This window comes from Dreissena polymorpha, chromosome 16, assembly GCF_020536995.1.
Source record: "Dreissena polymorpha isolate Duluth1 chromosome 16, UMN_Dpol_1.0, whole genome shotgun sequence".
Classification (NCBI taxonomy): domain Eukaryota; kingdom Metazoa; phylum Mollusca; class Bivalvia; order Myida; family Dreissenidae; genus Dreissena; species Dreissena polymorpha.
In genome coordinates, this window is record NC_068370.1 from 17,116,673 (window position 1) to 17,126,229 (window position 9,557).

Consider the following 9,557-nt stretch of genomic DNA (forward strand, 5'->3'; position numbering starts at 1 on the left):
TTATCAATACAGATTGGATTATACTCTAAAATTAAAAAGTTATATAGTCAGCATACACATTTTAAGCGCAATATTGGGTACAAATATATAAGCCGTTTAGATCTAAAATGTGTAAGTAAAGATGAAATGTCATGCGTGAAATAAGGGATTAATGATCAGTCATTGTTTTTCGGTCGTATTCATTTCTCTGTTATTAGTTTAGTGGCGTTGGTAAGTCTTCATAAAATCAATAATGTAAAGTCGGAGGTCAATACTGTTAATGCATTTCAAGAAACAACATAACTCATTAGCTTATTTGTTTAATAATGTATGATGTTAACTTCAGATGTTTATTCAAACAGTACATGCAAATTGGATTGTGTTACTATTTATCAGATAGATGCATTACAATATTGTTGATATATAAGTACATGTACATAGGACAATCCACTGTTTCTCTCATGTACTTCCTCCAAACACAATGGACCTGTTTCAGTACAAGACACCGTTAATTCGCATTATCCAAAGCGAAACACTATTTCTTTGTTCGGCTGCTTTAGGTAACATAATTTGTATAAAAATTTATAGTGTTTTTCTTAGAACTCTCTACTGTTCATATGAAGTCTTATTAATGATCCTTTTTAGAAACAGTTTCTTGTGAAACTTAGCATAAGCAATATCTTTGCACTTTACCAAAAGCATTTCATATCCTTATGATTGTCTATTAAATTAAAAATTAATGCTTCACCATCTGCCGCTTATAATGGCGAAGAAATAACATACCTGACTTTTAGTCATTAATAATCGAAATAATAAAACGGTTGCAAATTAATGCCACTTGAAGCAAATCTTAAAAAGTTGCAAAGAAACACTGAAAGGATCACTTAAATAAGTTTAAGGAACCTGTTCACAGATTGTGGCATAATTTGAAGTTTGTCCGTATATACCTGAAATTGGCAAATTCAAACGTGTGAGCTCTAGAGCTCCGTTATTATCGCAATCATGTTATTGAAGGATGAAAAACACAAGAGTGTCTGCATTCAAGCTGATAACCTTAAGTAATGGGCCTTCCGGACTATAGATGTTTAATGTATAAACAAACAAATTGAATACTACTTAGAAACACACATACCTAACTTTCCCATCAATACTATATGGTAATAATAGGCAACTTGTGGATTTCATCGCGCTCATAGAATGAAAGCAACATTGTTCAAGCAACGTCTGAATCATTTGATATTATATCATATGAGAGTATATGAGTCGATAAAAATACTTCTATACATTTCTAAGAAAATTAGATCTCGGGGAATTGTATCCATATAATGGAACTTCGGCTTTTTTAAACGAAGTACTCAACAAACCATCGTCTATGAGATAAGCGAAATTTCTTCTATACTACGTCAGTGTTATTTAAGCGTTGTATTTACTTAATAGTGCATGTGTTGTTTTATGTATATACGGTAAGAAAAATGATGCTGCCACGATTCTAGACAGCAATTGGCGTCGCCCAGGAGGGCGGCGACTAGTATGTAATGCATTTTTTTTCGCTATGGGAGGAAAAGTTATTTTACTGATCAATGTATATATTTTTGTTTTAAGAATATCTTGAATAGTGGTGATTTTTTGTGTAAATTAGTGTACATAAGTACTGCATTAGTGCCTATTACATTTATTACAACATTTATCGCCAATAATGCAAAGCTAATTGTTTTAATTTATAACTGATCCACAACTGATCACAGGGGAAAGATCACAGGGACTGGGCAAATACGCGAAACTTTATGGTTTTGTTAAAAAACAAATTATGTTTTGTATAAAAACAATACATAATCAAAATATATTTATTTTGTGGTTTTTCTAATTTGCTTATTCAGTGGAGAATCAATGTTGTACGATATTTGACGACCTATCGCGCAAGCAAGTTTATTGGAAAGCGTAGTGGTTCGAAAACGTACAATGTATTAGTTTATTAATAGACATATAATATCGACCGCTATACACAACTTCACCAAATAGCAGTACACAAGTGAATGTCAGCCGGAATAGCTCAGCTGGGAGAGCGTTAGACTGAAGTTGTTTACGCAACAGTCATCTAAAGGCCCCCGGTTCAATCCCGGGTTCCGGCACGAACGCAACAGTTCGGCGGCTGACAATTTTTTCAGTCAGGTTAATAAATATAATAAAGCTTTATTTTACGTAGACATTTTTAAATCCATTTTACTTCAATTGGACATTTTTATTAAAATAAATGGATGCAACGTGGTGACAATGTTAATTAAAATTTCTTACATCACTTAAATATCTTATAAAAATACACGTGTTTTTATATAAACAAATACATGCAAACAACACATCTATTATCCATGTATTTTTATGGTTGTCTATCATAGGCCTATCCCTACCACATATAGAGCGCGAAGCGCGACACGTATTATTGATTGTAACTATGAGTTGCGATAAAGAAAGCAGCCGCTTATCAACGAGGAGCTGTGTCCCAGCAACCCGTTTCCCTAGAGTCAAACACTCCTCGGAGTTTTTTTTAAAGAACCACATAAAGAGCGCGAAGCGCGACACGTATTACTATCCAGGTGGTATGGGCCCTTTAGCATTATCCGACCATTACGTCCATAGTTATCTTCCGTAGAATTTGAGAAATTTTGAAATCCTTTTTCGAAGTTCAAAATTTTCATCCGATTGTTCCAAAACTTTCACAGGTTTTTTTATCAATGAGGACCCAATCCAAACTCTATATGAGCAATATCGGACCATAAGTCCAGAATTATGTCTCTTTAAATTTAAAAATAAAAGTGAAACACTGCTTGGTTAGGTGATTATGTAAACATTTTTTATCAGATTCTTTCCAAACTTACAGTGTCTTCATATCAATGAGCATTTTTACCTCATTCAAAATGAAAAAAATCGGGACAATAAGTCCAGATTTTTTTTAATTAAATTTGACAAAATAAACAATTTCCACTTGTTTAAAAGATTTCACAACTTTCGTCTGAATCTGTCCGAACTTGTTAAGTGTTTTTATATCAATAATACTCGAACCCTATTGAAAAATGATGAATATCGGAGCAATAAATCTATTATGATCTTTTACTGAATTTCAAAGTATTGTGAAATGCAGCTTCTTTATACAATTTACAGTTTTCATTCAATTTTTTTTCAAACTTTTACAGTGTTTTCATATCAATGAGTACTCAACCCCTATCGTAAATGAGCAACGTAAGAATAAGTTCAGAATCATCTCCCCTTGAAGTTGAGAAAAATATGACATTATGCTTACAAGATGAATCAGATTTTTTTGAAACCTACATAGTTCTGTTCCATTAATGAAAACTGCACACGGATACCAGTAAAAAAAGGAAACCAATGTAAATAAAATGAACTATAAAATATTTGGGAGTTACAACACAAAATGATAGATAATGGTTATTTGGGGGTTATAACACAACATTATAAATAATGGTTTTTGGGGGTTATAACACAAAATCATAGATAATAGTTATACCAGTATCTTTTTCATTTTTGTTTAAAATAATCGGCCAATATATTAATATTTACAGTAGAAAAAAAATCGTTCCATGCAACTTCATTGAGTGCCTTTTACACTGAAATTCCCGACGCCCTTTGATGCTTTGCATCAATACTTATCTTGTACATAATGATATAAAACACAAATGTTATGCTGAGATTTCGTGTAGATATCGTCTCTATGCAGCGTAGCATTTTTAACGATGCTGCGAAGCAGCTCGTCTAAGTTATCATACCATGACAAAAATCTTCACAATGGCGACCTATGTAAAAGACCGAGCCAGTCCGATTGAGATAGCTCGATTTTTCTAATCGGCATACCTCGCTGATTATCATTGATAAAGGTAAAGAAAACTCAGCTATAAATAGGACAGCATATTCTGGGGAAAAGATTTAATAATAGTTTTAAAACGTTAATTTTAAATCAGTTATATTCAATCCATTATATGTTTATAGATCAATTAAACAACTGTGCATTTTCTGTATTGTATTTGACATTTGTCGTGATTCTGTAAATCAATTGCGAATGAAAACGTGTATAATTTACGTTTAACGCGATCATGAGTGTAAAGAAAACGAATTATTTCGAACCTGCTATTTGTAAACGTAAAATCAAGTATGGTATATAAACAGCATAATAGCCGTGGGAGATCTATGAAACTCGCTCTTCTGCGTACTCTCTCATTTTGCATATTTAATAAACTTTTCAAACAGAAATTACAGAGTCACATCAGAGCACACACTATGTTTGATAATTCATTCGTTAGTTGGATAATGGTTTCTGTTTTAAACACATATTAGGTCATATCACGGAGATTTAGTTAACCTTACCATGTGTTCATGGGCGAACTCACGTATTCAAGTCGTATTCGACTATGCGCACATACCTACTTTCGGGAATCATCATGAAATTATTGCCGTACTTAACGAACAAACATGCCTAAGCTTTTTGAATTAGAGAAAAATCCATTATTAAAAGAGAAAAAGTATATGTTCTTGCACATGGGCATGTTAAATCACGTCCGTACACATAACATCATTAACCTAGGAAAGGAAACAACGAAATATAAAGTTTGGTATGATATACATGTGAAATTAGAGAGCATGGTGTAATTAAAAAGGATGTCAAGCTACGTAACGTAATGTTATAACCCACAAACGTTTTACTGTAACAGAACGTTTTTTTTAAAGATAAGTGGTACAGAAAATACACGTCGAATATCTTTTTAAAGATATTTCTTGTTATATTTGATCGAGAATGTAACCCGCGTCCCAGTTTCACTGAATGGGTCAAGTTCCCCACGGGTACTACTTCCCCGTACCCCCAATTTTTTTTTCGTACCTAATTTTTTTCGTACCCAATTTTTTTGGTACCCAATTTTGTTTCGTACCCAAATTTTGTTTCGTACCCAAATTTTGTTTCGTTCCCAATTTTTTTCGTACGCAAATTTGTTTTCGTAACCAAATATTTTTTCTAACCCAATTTTTTTTCCCTAATTTTTGTACCCAAAATTTTCGTAACCTGTTCGTACCCAAAATGTTTGTACCCACATACACAATTGTGGTGATGTAGATAACTTAAATTGATGCTTTTATATCCATCCTCTTCAAAAGCATCGTCACACCAGTACTGTCAGTACTTTGATTATATTTGATCGGAGCTCCAGTATTTTCCTCAAACCAATAAACGGTATTCGTACACAGTATTTCCTACCTTACCTGTCTTTAATTTGGTAACTTATGCCCAAGACTGCTTATTAATGAAAACGCCAGTGATCGAAACATTACTACGTAATAAGGTGTATGTTATTGTTCTTGTAAAGCTGTTTTTTATGTATTAACCACGTGAAAAATCAACACCGTTCTTTAAGTCTTAAATATATCCACGATGTTCATTTGCTTTACTCATCGTCTTTATTAGGTTCATTTCTCCAAAAAATAGACTTATACTTGGGACGTTTCTGTTAAATTACCGTGGCGTCTACGGATCCAATCATTTACAGCAGCAATGAAGCGCTACAATATATACATGTGAAGTAATATTACAATGAAATATGCCAATCTAAAACAGAAAATTGTTTTGGATTTACTATGAACATAATAACACTTAAGAATATAATTCCATTTTAAACGGTATGTGTTTGTGCAATATAAGTAGGTATATATATACAGCAAGACGGTTATTAATGCTGATTCTGTTATTTAAAAAGTTGTTGTTTTGGGAATTCATGAGATAAATTTACATTTGTGTTGACACAAGTTGCTATTGACTGAATGCATAAGAGAAGACTATGCAAATTAATGTTTAAAATATATAAACTGTAATAAATGGCCATTTATTTGACAAAAATGTACTTGTAAAACAAAGCTAAATATTATGTTTTGTTGCAGTAAAGCAAAAGTAATTAATATCTAAATGATGCACACTGAAATAAAAAATTGATGATATCACCAGGGTATATTATAATATCGAGAAAATAACATTTCTGATTTAGAGTATTGAATACTCGAAATTACGAGATTGTTAATGAACTTAAATTTTAAAAGCTAGGGAAAGGAAATGCAACACTATAAATCCCTTGCAATATGTTAAAGGTACTTGTACACACATTGTGGCATGTTTTGAAGTGTGTCCGTGCATTAACATCGTAAAAAAATTGGAATTGATGAGATGGGTGAAATAGCAAAACTACCATTCAAGTGTGCAAATAAAAGTGTAGCACCGTGCGACCAGGAACAAGCTTCTTTTCGATCAGAGGGCTATTGCCTTAGTTACACTACCATCTATAACCGCTGTCGAACTTGTACAAAGTAACTTTCCCATTTAGGAATAGTTATTTTAAGTGTTCCCAAATGTAAGATGACGGTTTTTCGTATTCATTAGAGAGTAATTTACTAAGACGAGTTTTTAGGATTGTAGACGAGTTTTTAGGATTGTACTGACCTTAAAACATGGTTCTGTTAAATGTATACGCATTTAATTTGGGACTAGTGCACACAAGAGGATAAATACACTCATATCATACTTGCCTTTCTACATGTTTATAATAGAAACATTCGTAATGTATCGCGCTTATAATATGAAGGCAGCGTAAGTTGTATAATCCCTTATGTATTCTGACAAGGCTATATTATGTAAAACGTGTATCTTGGTGCACATAAGCCAAATTTATGAATAAATATCTACATACATTTCATCCTAACCATCGTATATAGTCGAAACTATGTAAATGTAAATCCGATTTTTTTATTGTCTCATAAGTGCATTATATACTACTTAAAATTTGCTAAGGATCACTTTTTATAGTATGTGTAATTTGAAGTTCACCCCTAGCTTGATTCACCCAACGTCACGCATCAATGATAAATCAATACATAAAAATAAAATCAAAAAGACATATTCTAATATCAAAACCTGCAAAATAACAATTTATATTAAATTTAATTTAATGCAAGATATTGAGAAAATAAAAAGTGATCCTTAGCAAATTTTGAGTAGTATAGCTCATGCTTTTTGCCGCAATGAGTTTATTTAAGAACCTAAAAATAATACAAAATGTTAGTATAGTTTTCCTTGACAATAGTCCAGTCATTTTCATGCACGGTAACTGAAATCGAAATTTTAACTTTTAAACGAAAATAAACTAATCATAAACGACGTGTATTCTTGGATAGTTAACTGTATGTATTTTGTCTAAACCATACGCAAAATAAACACTAGTAACGAGCAAACCTGACTGTATTCTTATGTCATATGCTAATAATGTTTCGTATTCTTTTGACACTTAGATTTTTTAAACAACCTTTATATAAACACAATTTTTTGTAAAATATTTTTTTTCTTGCTTTTACTGCTTTTCTAAATAAATACAGTGTGTGTGTGTGTGTTCGTCAATAAATGTGAGTGCTTGGTAACTGTTTGTTACGTAATGATGGGCAAAGCTAGATGAAGGGTCAACGGGACTAATAAGAACGAACTATACAATTTCACTAGTTCTCGATTATGGAAGGGAATGTCCACCAATCCAGTCATGTTGCAAATGACAATAACATAATAAGGACAATTGGAGTTAACTTTATGACCACTCCATGTTGATATAATACAGGTGGGGATATACGCGATTTCATGCATGTTGCTAAATGACAATTGAATTTTGCTTTGTTTAATTTGTTACAAAATAACTGCGTCTTCATTGCATCGATATGCTTTTTTCTATCAGTTAGTGTAATATTGCTTGCATACTAAGTTTCAATGTTTACTCGGTGTATGTAAATCATGTATTCTTGCGAGTAAATGACAAATTATTCACTTCTGTGTATATGTTCATGTGGCTATCTTCTTGTTGCTATTGAATCTTGTTCAATACTTAGTACTGCTAGAAAAGGCATATTAATTGTAAGTTCTACTAAACGAAATGAATAAGCACAAGGCACTACCTCACATGAAGTGAACCGAATGCCGAATGTATTCAGACGAATACATTTATAATACTGAATTCATATAAGACGGGGAACAAGAGTTTCCGGTAGTTTTCGTAAAGAGGTTAACACAAAGAACAGTGTTGCATTATATATCTACCATACACATAACCCTTTCTCGTCGTTTCGAACATATTGTCCACTGTCCTTATTCATGTAACGTGTACTTGTTTATTAGATTTATTAAGCAAACTTTCAACTCACTAGTACACAAGTAATAACAAATTATAATAATTATGTAAGAACAGCTCAAGTTGTTTTGAGTACTTAAACTCAATTACAATTTATAGTAAAATAAACAGAATATTAATCAATAACATGTAAGCACACAGTACGTTAAAGCCCAAATACATTTTCTGTTGTACAGTACAATATTCATAATGGTACAATAGCTTCTATATAACATTGTCATTATTTTATTGAATTCAGGCGTAATTGCCGCAGAAACATAAATTTACTTTTGCACAGTGCTATATCCCAGTTCCATTATTTTGCTTGATCTCGTATAAAGACAGCCTTACGTTCATATCTTTAAGTCACGCAAGGTTTGGTGGTTTCATTAGCGTACATTATGACTCCTTATCAGAGTGTACGGATGGCAGAGGCATATCTTGAGATTTTTGCATGAGCTTCTGAAGTAAATTTCTCATTTAGACATACTTTTGTGATCACAATTTCAAAGATAACATGTTGGTATATATTGTTTATAATTTGTTTGAAATGTGGTAAAATAAGATGCACGTGTGGAGTTTATCGCCATAATAAAACTATTTAAGGGATAATAAACCAAAACATTGCAAGAAAATGCAAAATCAGATGCACTAATAGTAGAGTAATTGTTCATAAAATGATTAAGGGTTAGGCTATAGATGCATTTGTACATTATTGTTTTTACAAGATGTTCTGGATGTGGATGTTCTGATATTGCAGTGGTATATTGAGTGCTTACTTATATTATCAGAGATGCACACATAATGCCGCTTTATCATGATAAAACCACGTAAACTTTTAAAACAAACACACATACAAGCTATGCAGTCACCTTGGTCATAATGGGTGTCCTGAATACCCTAAAGGACCCCAGGGCATTGGTTTAGCATTTAAAAAGATAATGTTTAGGCTATGTTTAGAACCTTGAAAAGCAACATAGGGAACATCATGGAACTGCAATAACACAGCAAATATGTAAGTTTTTATGTCATTCACAATAACGCGAGAACATGACTAATTTACTCATCTCTTCAAAGTCTTTTAGTCATGCAAAAGTAACAAAGAAACACAACTTTACTGATTTATTCACTTTATGCTCGTGTTCAAATATAAACGTGTGGTATGGTTCAACTGTTTTCAGTCTAAAATAACAAATGAATTGAATATACTTCATACATGCTTATAAGGTGTGCTTCTTGACAATTTGCATATTTATTTAGCCATAAATCAATTTATCTCAAAAAGCCAGCGAGTTTATCGATTGTGAAATAAATTCTCCAAATTGATACTAATCAATCTCTCTTCTGCCACCTGGATACCTTACCAGTATGCCCTACTTGTATCGG

At 32.3% G+C, this 9,557-nt stretch overlaps 1 non-coding gene across 1 annotated transcript; it reads left to right on the forward strand.

Moving 5' to 3' along the window:
* The first annotated feature begins 2,018 nt into the window (after nt 1–2,018).
* On the forward strand, nt 2,019–2,108 carry Trnaf-gaa (transfer RNA phenylalanine (anticodon GAA)). Its single transcript is given in 2 exon segments — nt 2,019–2,055; nt 2,073–2,108. It is a non-coding gene; the product is annotated as a tRNA-Phe (tRNA).
* The last annotated feature ends 7,449 nt before the right edge of the window (nt 2,109–9,557 follow it).